Consider the following 12,527-nt stretch of genomic DNA (forward strand, 5'->3'; position numbering starts at 1 on the left):
AGAGAGAGAGAGAGAGGGAATTTTAATATTTATTTTTTAGTTTTCAGTGGACACAACATCTTTGTTTGTATGTGGTGCTGAGGATCGAACCTGGGCCGCACGCATGCCAGGTGAGCGCGCTTCCGCTTGAGCCACATCCCCAGCCCGACATAGAAAATTTAAACAGATCAATTTCAAGCAATGAAATTGAAGATGACATCAAAAGTCTACCAAGAAAGAACAGGCCAGGACCAGGACCAGATATATCCTCAGCTGAGTTCTCTCAGACCTTCAGAGATGAATTAACACCAGTCCTCCTCAAATTAGTCCATGAAATAGAATTCTAAATTCATTATATGAAGCAATTATCACCTTGATACTAAAACCAGACAGACACATCAAGGAAACAAAATTTCAGACCAATGTCCCTAATGAACATAGATGCAAAAATTCTTTTTTTTTTCCTGGATGAAGGGCAATTTATTACTTTTATGTACAGAAACCCAATAGCATACATTTATCCCAGTTCAGTGGTGAGTTCTTCAGCCTTTGCCTTTTACAGCTTGGCAATACAAGCCACAGATTTTGGACCCAGGACATTGTCTCCCCCGTAGCGATGGATCTCACCATATCTGTCAGTGTAGTCGGATCTGATAGCTTCCACCAGCTTAGCCAGAGCTCCTTTGTCTTCCGAATTAACCTGTGTGCAGGCAACAATGGTACACGTCTTCCTGTGATCCACACATCCCAACCTGGCCTTCCACTTGATGGTGCAGTAAGGGACTCCTGTCTTTCCACACAATGTGGGCAGGGAGACAACCAGCTCCATAGGATCCACATCATGTGCAATCACCACCAGCTAAGCCTTCTTGTTCTCCACAAAGGTGGTGATAGTATTGACCCCTGCTTGAAGGAATGGCCATCTCTTTGTGGGGACATCCCCTTGCCAGCAGCCTTCTTCTAAGCCTGGGCCAACAGCCTCTTCTTCTACCCCTGCTTCATCTCTGGTCTGTATTTGTGGGCAAGCTTAAGCATCTGGGTGGCTATTTGGCAGTCCAAGGCCTGGGTGAACTGGTTAATCACAGGAGGCACTTTAAGCTGCTTATAGAGAAGATAGCCCTTTGCTGCTGCAGCTGGATATAGTGGGGCCATTTTACAAAGTGGGTACGGTCCCTTTTGGGCTGGATGTCCTGTTCGATGCTGAAGTTTTTTGGCCTCTTCTTGTACAGCAGGTTCACCATATTCTTGGCTTCCTGCTTCTTGACCACAGTGGGGGCCCGGGCTACCTTCTTCTTCTTGGCCTTCTTTCCTTTTGGCATCTTGGGCAGCTGGAGGAGATAAAGCCAAAATTCTTAATAAAATACTGGCAAATCACACACGAAAACACATTAAGAGCTTGGCGTGGTGGAGCACTCCTGTAATCCTAGCCACTGGGGAGGCTGAGACAGAAGGATTGTGAGTTCAAAGCCAGCCTCAGCAACAGTGAGGTGCTAAGCAACTCAGTGAGACCCTGTCTCTAAATAAAATACAAAATAGGGCTGGGGATGTGGCTCCGTAGTTGAATGCCTCAGAGTTCAATCCCTGTACCTCTTCCCCCCAAAATTAAAAGGATAGTGCACTATGATCAAATGGGGTTCATCCCAGGATTACAAAGTTGGTTCAACTACAGAGATCAATAAATGTAATTCATCACATCAATAGTCTTAAAAACAAGAATCACATGATTCTCTCAATAGATGCTGAAAAAAATATAGCATCCATTCATGTTCAAAACACTAGAAAAACTAGGAATAGTAGGCACATACCTCAACATTGTAAAAACTGTATATGGAGAAAAGAGAGCCTCTTCAACAAATGGTGCTGGGAAAAATTGAAATCCACATGTAGCAGAACCCACACAAAACTCACTCAAAGTGGATCAAGGACCTAGGCATTAGACCAGAGACCCTGCAACTTCTAGAAGAAAAAATAGGCCCAAATCTCCATCATATCAGCTTAGGAACTGAATTCCTCAACAAGACTCCTAAAACACAAGAAGTAATATCAAGAATCAATAAATGAGGCCTGGGGTTGTGGCAGAGCACTTGCCTAGCATGTGTGGGGCACTGGGTTTGATCCTCAGCAATACGTATAAATAAATAAAAAACAAAGGCACATCAACAACCAAAAAGTATTTCAAAAAAGAATCAATAAATGGGATTATATCAAACTAAAACCTTCTTCACAGCAAAGGAAACAATCAAGAACATGAAGAGAGAACCTACAGAAAGAGAGAAAATCTTTGCTACCTGCACCTCAGATACAGAATTCATCTCCAAGATATAAAAAGAACTCAAAAAATTTAACACCAAAAAAACAAATAACCCAATTTATAAATGGGCAAATAAACTGAACAGACACTTCACATAAGAAGAAATATGAATGGTTAACAAATATATGAAAAAAATGTTCAACATCACAAGCAATTAGAGAAATGCAAATTAAAATTACACTGCAATTCTACCTCACTGCAGTCAGAATGGTAATTATCAAGAATATAAGTAACAATAAATATTGGTGAGGATGTAAGGGAAAACGTACACTCATACATTGCTGGTGGGACTGCATATTGGTGCAATCACTCTGGAAAGCAGTATTCCTCAGAAAATTTTAAATTGAACCACCATTTGACCCAGTTTATCCCACTCCTTGGCATATACCCAAAGGTCTTAAAAATCGGCATACTGTAGTAATGCAGCCACATCCATGTTTACAGCAGCTCAATTCACAACAACTAAGCTATGGAACCAACCTAGGTGCCCTTCAATAGATGAATGGAACCAAGCTAGGTTGAGCACACCTATAATCCCAGTGTCTCAGGAGGCTGAGGCAGGAAGATGGCAGTTCAAAGCCAGCCTCAACAAAAAGCAAGGAGCTAAGCAACTCAGTAAGACTATATTTCTGAATAAAATACAAAATATGGCTGGGGATATGACTCAGAAATTGAGTGACCCTGAGTTCAATCTCTGGCACCCCCCCTGCAAAAATAATGAAAGGATAAAGAAAATGGGATACATATGCACAATGGAATATTACTTAGCCATAAAGAGAAATGAAATTATGGAATTTTCCAGTAAATAGATAGAACTGGAGATTCTCATGTTAAGTCAGTCCCAAAGAATCAAAGGCCAAATGTTCTCTCTGATATGTGGATGCTGACTCACAATAGGCAGTGGGGGTGAGGAGAGGGAGGAGTTGGAGGTTCACCAGATTGGACAGGGGGAAGTGGGGGGAATCAAAGGGGGATGGGAATGGGAAAGAGTAGAATGAATCGGACATAACTTCCCTGTGTCCATATATGAATACATGACCAGTGTAACTCCACACTATGTACACACCACAAGAATGGGAAGTTATACTCCATATATGTATGATATGCCAAAATACATTCTACTGTCATGTAAACTAAAAAGAACAAATAAGAAAATAAAATAAAAACAAAAAACTCCTTAAAACTATAAACTACCAGGAGAAAAATAGCTAAAAACTTTTATAATCTTGGCATAGACCAAAATCTCTTAGCTATTATGCTAAAACTCTGATCCAAAAAAAATTTTTAAAAGATAAATTAAAACATTTGCCCTTCAAAAGACTTTATGAGCCAGGCATGCGGGGTGTACACCTTTAATCCCAGCAGCTGGGGAGGCTGAGGCAGGAGGATTCCAAGTTCAAAGCAAGCCTCAGCAACTTAGCAAGGCCCTAAGCAACTTAGAGAGACCCTGTCTCAAAATTAAAAATAAACAAAGGGCTGAGGATGAAACTCTGTGGAAAAGCACCCCTGGGTGCAATCCTAGTACCCTCCCCCATTCCAAAAAAGCAGACATTATGAAGAAAATGAGAAGACAAGCCCCAAACAAAAGAAAATATTTGCAAATCATCTATCTGGTAATGGACTTATGCAGATAATATAAATATTTTTTTAAAACTCTCAAAACTTGCTAAAGAATTCAATTTTTTAAATGAACAAGGTATTTGAACAGATATTTCACCAAAGAAGATATCTAGATGGCAAATGAACACATCAAAGTATGCTCAACATCGTTAGTCATCAGGAAGATGCAAATTAAAGCCATGAGAACAGACTGAAATACCATGGAATACTTAATAGAATGTGGGGAGAGGACACGGCAATCTAAGTGGTGACAAGAACAGAGAGTGAGTAGGGAGAACCAGAATTCTCCCATGTTGCTATGGGGATGCAAAATGGTATGGCCACCGTGGAAAACAGTTTGGTGGTTTCTTATAAAAGGTAAACACTCATGACAGAACCAGTAATCTCACTCCTGGGTATTTGCCCAAATGAAATGAAAGCCATGTTAATTCAAAAACCTGTATGCAAATGTTTCTAGCAGCTTGTTCATAATTGAGAAAAACTGGAAACAGCTCAAAGGTCTCTCAGTGGTGGAAAAAGGGAAACTAGGGTTCATCTACACATCGGAATCGTAATTAACAAGAAAAGGGAACCATATGAATGAAGCAAAACTAAAAGAGAACTGATTTAAAAACTAATGATTACATGCACGTTAGTTCTAGAGGAGACAAATTTACAATGGCAGGAAACAGCATGCTGTTTCCAAAGACGGACAATGGGAAAGGGGTTTGGGGTAGTTTTGAGAGGTAGGGAACTGATGAAATGTTGAATCCCGTAGATTCAAGAGCAGCCAACCTACACCCTGCACCTCTGGCCCCCCTGAATTCTGTTCCTGGGGAATTCCCAAGGATTACTGTGAACTTCTGGCTTCCATGTCCCTTACCCGCTTTAACCCACTCTCTAAAATGCACATGTACATGCATATGCGCGAGTGTGTGTGCGCGCACACACACACACACACACATTCACACATACACTCATAGACTCATCTCTTTTCTTTCTCCCCTTTCCTTCCTAATTCTCTGCTGCCTGGGCTTTCTCCAGAGAGTCCCTGGCTCCTGCCTCACCTCAGAGTGAATAGAGATGAGCTCTTGAAGAGAACTTGCACAGTATCCAGTCACCTCACGGATCAGTCAAGCTTTTATGGGCTGACCCAAAATGCTAAATGACCAACAAGCAGAGCAAGATTTGTACAGGGAAATAACCAAATTAATAACACACACTCAGAACACACCACAGCCCTAAACTGAAAGATGTCTAAATGGTTTTCTTGGAACAACTTATTCCTGTTGTGGATGCAGAACCAACCAGAGGAGTAGGCAGGTCTAGTAGGGAGCCTGGAAGTCATCCTGTTCCCACTCTGTGTCCTAGAGGTGAGACATTGCAAAGCTGAGCATCAGCAAGCCTGTCAAACATCAAACACTAGAGCCAATCTGGGTTTATCTTCTTCTTTCTGCTCCCCCCACCTGCTTCCTTCTGGTTGAAGCATTCTGGAACCTTCTCTAAACTCACTGTACAAGAAACGCTTCTTGGAAAGTCTCATGCAAACTCTTCCATAACAAGCTGCAAAGCATCATGATAGTGAACTTGGATTTGACCTTTATTAGAGAAAGAAACCCTACCCCAACTTCTCATTTCATGATTGCAGAAGTGTGGATTAATCAGTCTGGAGATAGGGCAGCAACTTGTTCATCTGAAATCATCAAATCCGTTGGTGATCCCCACCTGTGGGGAAGGGGGTCTCCTTCTCCCCACCCCAGCACGAGCCCCCATACTCCACTGATGTGGCCTTGGCCTGTTTTTCCAGGTACTAAAGACCATCATGCTGCAGATATCCAGGCCACTGATGATGACCAGGGCCTTAGCCCTGCTGTCACAACTCATTAATGCGAGATGAATCTCTTATTGATATCCTATTTAAAAGGCTCTCCCTGACTGCATATCCCTAGGGAAGCATCCCAGTCTTCCAGACCAGAACATCTGGCTCAACAAAACAAAACAAAAAAACATGCCAACTCGTCCTGAATAGGGACAGTAACAGCTGGAATCCCTTGGCTCTGGGATAAAGTGGAGAAGCCATGCTGTCTTTTCGACCCTGGTTGTAGTTCAGCACTGAGATCTGCAGCACCATCACCATGGTGCGGCTAGAGGGCAACTCAACATGGAAGACAGCATTAAATGCCCTGGAAATCTCTGCCTAGCTAGAATGGCTCAGGGCTTCCCGAAAGCCTTCAGATCAAGTACAAACCTCAAACCATGGCTGAGCTACTCCACAGATTCCTCCAGCCAGTGGGTCATGCCCTGCATGCCCTCATTCTCTGTCTTAAAATGCACCCTCACCACCACTTCCTCCCTCCCTCCCTCCCTCCCAGCCCAGCCAAGCCTCCGCATCCTTCCATTGCTCCTCTCCCACCTGGTTAGGCTCACTTAGATGCCCCATCCCGGGTCTTTTCAGGGAGGGTTAACACAGCATGCCCAGGCTGCGCCTAATCCCTGCCTCCTCTTCTGGTCTGCCAGTTCCCAACGGTGTCAGGAAACAGTGCCACAAACTAGTGTCTTTCATCTGTGTCCAAAGATAAAAGGGCCTCCCATCCTAAGCAGGTCTTTAAAAATAGGTCAGACTCTCCTCTGCCTGCTTAGCCTACAGGAGGGCAGGGGCATGGCTGAGATGAACCCTTAAGGTGAAACTAAATACCTATCAAACCATGAGGAACAGGGAGTCAGTTATGATGTGGCTTAGGAGAACAAGCAACCTTTCTCTGATGTTGAGATTGTAAAACACCCACAATGGAGAATCCCAAGAAATTTCCTGGTCCTCTCAGAGTCTCATTTAGCAGAGCAGGCCTGAGCATTTCATCCTCGTGTTTGTAACACATTCAAGGGGGATGTCCACGTCATACAGACTTTACCTCTGCAGAGTGTCTGTGTGAGTGCGCCCTGGGTATCTGGGCCATCTGACGCATGGCAAAAAGAGCTGCTGGGGATTTTTAAATGAGATCACCAATGAGTCACCAGTCACAGGGGCTTCTCCTGTGCTGCTGCAGGGTTCCAGCTCTCCACAAATGACTGTGACAAAGAGGATTTTTGGAACATCTCAGTTTGTGCCCACTCTGCCTTGAACTCCCACGGCGGGGCCTGGAAGCAAAGGCCTCAAAGCCAGGACAGTGCTCAGGAGAACCGTGAAACCTAAGTGGCCCCAGAGGGTGGGGCTAGTCCCTGGGAGAGGATGAGAGGCACGGAGTTTGAGGCCTCAAGGAAGGCACAGAAGAGAGTCAGCCATGGTCCTCAAAAAGTCCCTTAAACTCTTCAGATCTCAGTGTTCTTGCCTGTAGTCTCAGTGGAGTGGGAGATAATCTTTACGATAAGATGAGAAAATATATGTGAAAGCAACTGTGCAGCATGACAGGAACATAATCTACTAGATTCTGAGGTCCCTTCCAATCCTAAAGTGTATGTTTTAGTAAAATTGAGACTCAGAGAAGCCAGTGGCTTGGTGACTTGGTAGAGAGGGAGAGGGCTAACTGGGGCAGGGATGGCATGGGAGAGGAAAGAGCTAGACAGAGCAAGTTGTCTTCCCAATGACACAAGCACATGGCAATGACAGGGGCTGATGTGACACATGGGCTGCACAAATAAGGAGAACTTTAAGCACATCACGTGTGTGGTCCACAATATCTAAGATACCTCCTTGGAAAGCTGGGTTCTATCAAGCCTAAGATCTGAGTCCATGACAACTGGTCTTTTAAGTACAGCCAAGTGCAGCAAGCCCAGAAACCAACACTCTGTAGTAGTCACAGGAATACAAGGTTACAAGGGCCTCAGGAGAGCAGTGCTTGTAGTGCAAAACCACAACTTATTCACGTCTTGCAAAGGGGACTTTCCAAAATCCCCGACACTGAGGGGAAGCAGTGGGATCTTCATCACTGTGGAGACTGGAGGGCAAACAAACCAAGAAGGAAAGGCATTGAGAAGGCCATTGCAGTAGTTCAGCTGTGGGAGAAGGACTGAGCTCTAACCATTAGCCCTTCCAGCCCCCAAGTTCTTCCAAGCCTGGTCCAGGAAAATGTGGCTGGCCCTTGCAGGACCCCTGAGCATCGACAAAGGCTATTCCTGAGTCAAGACAGAAGTCAGACAACAGGTTGTTTCAGGTAGGGAAGAAAGAATTTGGAGAGGGGTCAAGGCTGAGCATTGGGTCAAGCAAGGAAAGGAAGAGAGGCCCGGATGCCTGCCCACATCTTACACACCATAACTGTGAGGGCGGCGAAGCCCAGAAAATTCTTAACCCACTGGAAGGAGGGGCTCCTTCTTGTTTTGGGTTTGTTTGTTTGTTTTTGTGAGCCTTTTTCCTCATAACTGTTTGAAAGAGTTGAAGGAGTTTGTCTGGATTTTTGACCTCTCTCATAGTGAATGTCCAAAGTTTGGTTTCTGTCTCAAATCCTTATCTTGGAAAGAACTGTGAGGTCACTCTTTTTTGCTAACTGACTTTTCTCTCCAGTCCCCGGAGGCTGCCTGCTTCCACGAAACCACTTGAAGACAGCAACCAAAAGGAGAACTTGGCTGCCTGGAGTTTCTCTCCATTTCTCTCTGTCATTTCCCCTCTGAGGCAAACCTAGAAAGATGAATGGCTGCAGCCTGTTTGTGTGCAGAGTGCCAAGGACCCCAGAGGGCTAGTCCTCCTCTGATCCTTCAGCCTCCCTCACTCAGTTCTTAGGATTTATACAGAAAAAGCTCTTTCCTGCCTGTCTGTGGGATGATTATATAAATGTAACATTTCATCTACATCAGCTCCTGCAGTCCTTGGCATTAGATTGGCTTTAATGCTGAAGGATCAGAACACAATCCATTTAGGGGACCAGGAACATCTCAAAAATGTCCTTCCTTCCTGTTCCAGCTGCACCATGATGACATTTACACAAAATGGAATAAGAGAATAACATTTTTTTTTTGAGAACCCTGATTCTCTGGCTCTGTGTCACAGAATGAAATTAGCTCAATTTAATTACAGATGACAAATGGCCTTGCTCATCTAAATTGGTGCACAGCAATCCTGAGAGTCCTCGTGGCCCCCACCTCCAGTTGCCCCTAAGCGACCACCTTGTGGGAGCCAACATGTCTCCCCCAGGCTATCCCCAAAAGGAGGTGAGCTATGATCCAGGATTCCTTTGCTGTTTGTTTATCTTGGCAACTGTTGCTAGGACCAGAGGATTTAAATCACTACAGCAAAGCAGGCAGGACAGAAATAAAGAGCCTCAGAGAGCACCCAGGGTTCAGGGCTCCCAGCCCACTGTCTAAAAACACACAGGATCTCCTCTGGGCACAGCCATCCCTGCTCCCTATTAGCTGCTATAGGCTCAGTTTCCCTGTCCAGTGTGGCCAACCCTGAGAAGTCATGGGACAGACACATATCTGATGCTCCATGTCTTCCAAAAGCCTGCCCCACTGATCGGGGCAATGTCTGGGGGGATCCCTCCCGCTTCAACTGTAATACCTATGGGTCATCAGAAAAGGCACTATTCTTGGATGAGATCATTCCTGGCTTGTGCCTGTCTGAAAGTTCATAGTCTCTGCATTTTTTTTCAGTAGGATTTTAAAATTTTTTTATTTGTTCTAATTGGTTATACATGACAGTAGAATAAATGCATTTCATATGTAAAGGAATATAACTTCTCACTTTCAGTAGTATTTTTCTAGCACATTCTCTGAGCCACGCTCTGCATAGGCATTAAAAATTCAAAAATAATTAAGATACAGTCACCGCCCTTCAGGGAGCTCACAGTCTGATTATCCAAAAGGCTGCTGCTCCTGCCCTGGAACATTCCAGGGTTATCCTAGAGGGGTTTGTTTTCCTCCTTTTCCAAATTCAGAAATATCCTCAGATGCAACAGTTTCTGAGATGCATCCTGAGTTGCTGAGCAAACATCTGAGACAAACTTTTGGTCTCCAGCTTCACCCAGAAGGGCATTAAACACTGCACTTTCACAAATGTGAGAAAAACAACAGCTGAAGGGGAGGTTGATGGGAGCCAGGTGTCCACACACAGGGAAAGCCATAGCTAATAAGGGCCCCTGAGGCCATGTTGAGGGGAACCATTACAGTTCTGGCTCTGCAGGGTGGGCTGGGCTGGTCCCCACCCCTAGGCTGAGGACAGCTGAGAACTTCACAGTAACCACAGCCAGAGCTGACAGGTCCCAGCAGTGAGGATGGCAGCTTCTTGAGTTGCAATTATTCAGAGTTAATAAGTGTAATTTGTCTGTGACAATGACAGCAGTAATTCAACAAAAGACACTAGATGCACAGGAAGATGGTCAACTTACTGGAGATGAAGGAATCAAGAAGAAGGTCATCTTACTGTCATGTGTCCCAACAAAATCAGGAAGGGAGTACCCCCTTCCAGGAGCTAGAACCTTGGGAGTGGAGAGTGCAGAAATCTAGAAAGCACAAAGTGAATTCTGAAAAAGGTGCAGCTGCCTGGGGCTACCTAAGTTGGGCATCACCTTCCTCACCCCCTGCTGAACACCCTAACATCAAAACAGGAGGTCCACAAAGAACTAATCAGCAGTTCTGCACATGAACAGGCTCCTGTGTCTGCACAGGGTTTCTAGATTGTGCGAGAGAACTGCCCAAGGTCTTCAGCCTCTCTGTGGCTGCGCTCTCTCTCTCTCTCTCTTTTTTTTTCTCTGAACCAGAGCTGAACACTTTGCAAATAGTTCAGTGTCTTACCTTCTGATATAAGGTTTTCTGGAAGGTAAGGAACTCCTGGGCTTTTTGACAAAATGTGAGTTTTAGCTCCTCTGGGTTAAACCCCAAGGCTGTTGTTTAAGCCTGCTGTCTGTAAAGTCTGGACCCTCTTTCAGGAGACATACTGACTTAGGGGGAAAGTTGTTCCCTCCTCCAGAAGTGACAGTTTGGGGTGCCCTTTATTGTCTCTGTAGTTTCTGGAATGAATGGAAGAAGGGACAGGAAATATTATTAACAGTCAGACAAAGGAAGACCCAGAACCCAGGACCACACTTCCCTGCCTTGTCTCAGAACTCCAAGAGTCAACATTTTATGATTGATTGGAAATTTGAGTCAAAATTCCAGATTCCTTGGAAAGAATCTAATAGGCCCAATGCCATTGGGTCTCCCCAGGGTTTGTGTCCCAGGGCTGTTCATCAAGGGTTTTCCAAAGAAATAAAGTCAATTATTAACTGCTCCCTTAAGCAGCTCAAAGGAGCTGTGGGTGTGGTGGCAGCACCATTTCTTCTCTATTCCCATGAAGAACAAGGAGCATTAGAGAGTCGTGAACATGCCCTTCCCTCTTCCATCACCATGGGCAGCTTCTTAGATGTTGCATGGACAGCAAAAGGGTTCAGGCCCACCAACCCTTTGAGCATAGAGTCAAAGTCCTGTTATTTATATGTAACTCATTTGATGTTTGTGACTCTTTGAATAGGGGCTGTGCTATTTACAATCACACCAGGCCTGTCTTTTAAAATAAACTTATAATGAAGATAGCGATAATGTTCAGTCTATTTTTTAAAAAAGCTGAAATCTTCAAGTTCTCATTTGAATATCTTCAATTAATATGTTAACTTAAAAGTATGCTTATCTATTCATAAAAGCAAGTCTACCAAGGATTCATTAACCGTAAGGTCTTTCAATTACTTGAAAATATTAAGAAACAACTCATTTTTCAAACTTTTTTCTTTTCTTTCATCACTAATTTGAGACTGACCTCTTTTCCTCTCTTACTTTCTCCTCATCCAGTTAATCCAGGCTACTAGGATTTAGGTTGTTCTTCACAGCATCATCTCTAGATCCCATTAGAAAACTAGAGAACCCTAATATGTTTATGAGTATAAAAGGAAAATCAAATCAGCCTTTTCCTAATGTCCCATTTTGCAGGCAACTTCCATTGTGTAACCCACCGTCAATACAGTTTCCTTTCTAAGTGTTCACACACTGGCGTTTTAAATAGGTCAGCTCATGATGAGAGAGAAAACACAATGCAAATATTTGTGACCCAGCTGCCCAGGACTCTGGATTCCAAGATCAAGACTGGGTAGTATAATCAAACTCCTTTCAGGACATCCCCTTCTTAGCTACTGTCTCATAATTTTTTGTCTCATAATTTAATGACTTAAACCATTATGTATTTATTATCACAGTTTCTGTGAGTCAGAAATATGAGTCCTCCTCTTCAGATTCTTACAATGTGTGACCAAGATGTCAGCTGAAGGCTTGACTGGGGAAGAATCTGCTCCCAGGCTCATTCAGGTTGATGGCTGGATTCCTTTCCCCTGTGAAGGCCTCAGCTATCTCCTGGCTATTGGCTGGAGGCCATTTTTATGTCCTAAAGGGTCTTACTGTCCCTTGACATTTGGACTTCTCCAACAGGACTGTATCTTTCATTAAGCTAATAATAAGAGTCTCTAACACTCATCAGCTAAGAGAGAGCCTGGTATAATGTAACCTGATCATGACAGTAACATTCCATTAACTTGCCATATCCATTGATAAAGCAAGTCACAGGTCCTGCTGTACTCAAGGGGAAGGGATTATGCATGGTCATGGATACCAGGAGGCAGGCATCAAGGAGGCCACCTTAATGTCTTTTCAACACAGTTTTTAGAATTTGTTTTGGCGAAATATCCAT

The 12,527-nt window shown here is 43.9% G+C and overlaps 1 pseudogene; it reads right to left on the bottom strand.

Annotated features, from left to right (window-relative positions):
• Positions 1 to 496: 496 nt before the first annotated feature.
• The window catches only part of LOC124095207 (large ribosomal subunit protein eL8-like), a 146,547-nt pseudogene continuing 134,516 nt past the window's right edge, over positions 497 to 12,527 (bottom strand).

Source organism: Marmota monax, unplaced genomic scaffold, assembly GCF_021218885.2.
Source record: "Marmota monax isolate L192 unplaced genomic scaffold, Marmota_monax_Labrador192_F-V1.1 WCK01_AAM20220418_F8-fsc00066, whole genome shotgun sequence".
In the NCBI taxonomy this organism is placed as follows: domain Eukaryota; kingdom Metazoa; phylum Chordata; class Mammalia; order Rodentia; family Sciuridae; genus Marmota; species Marmota monax.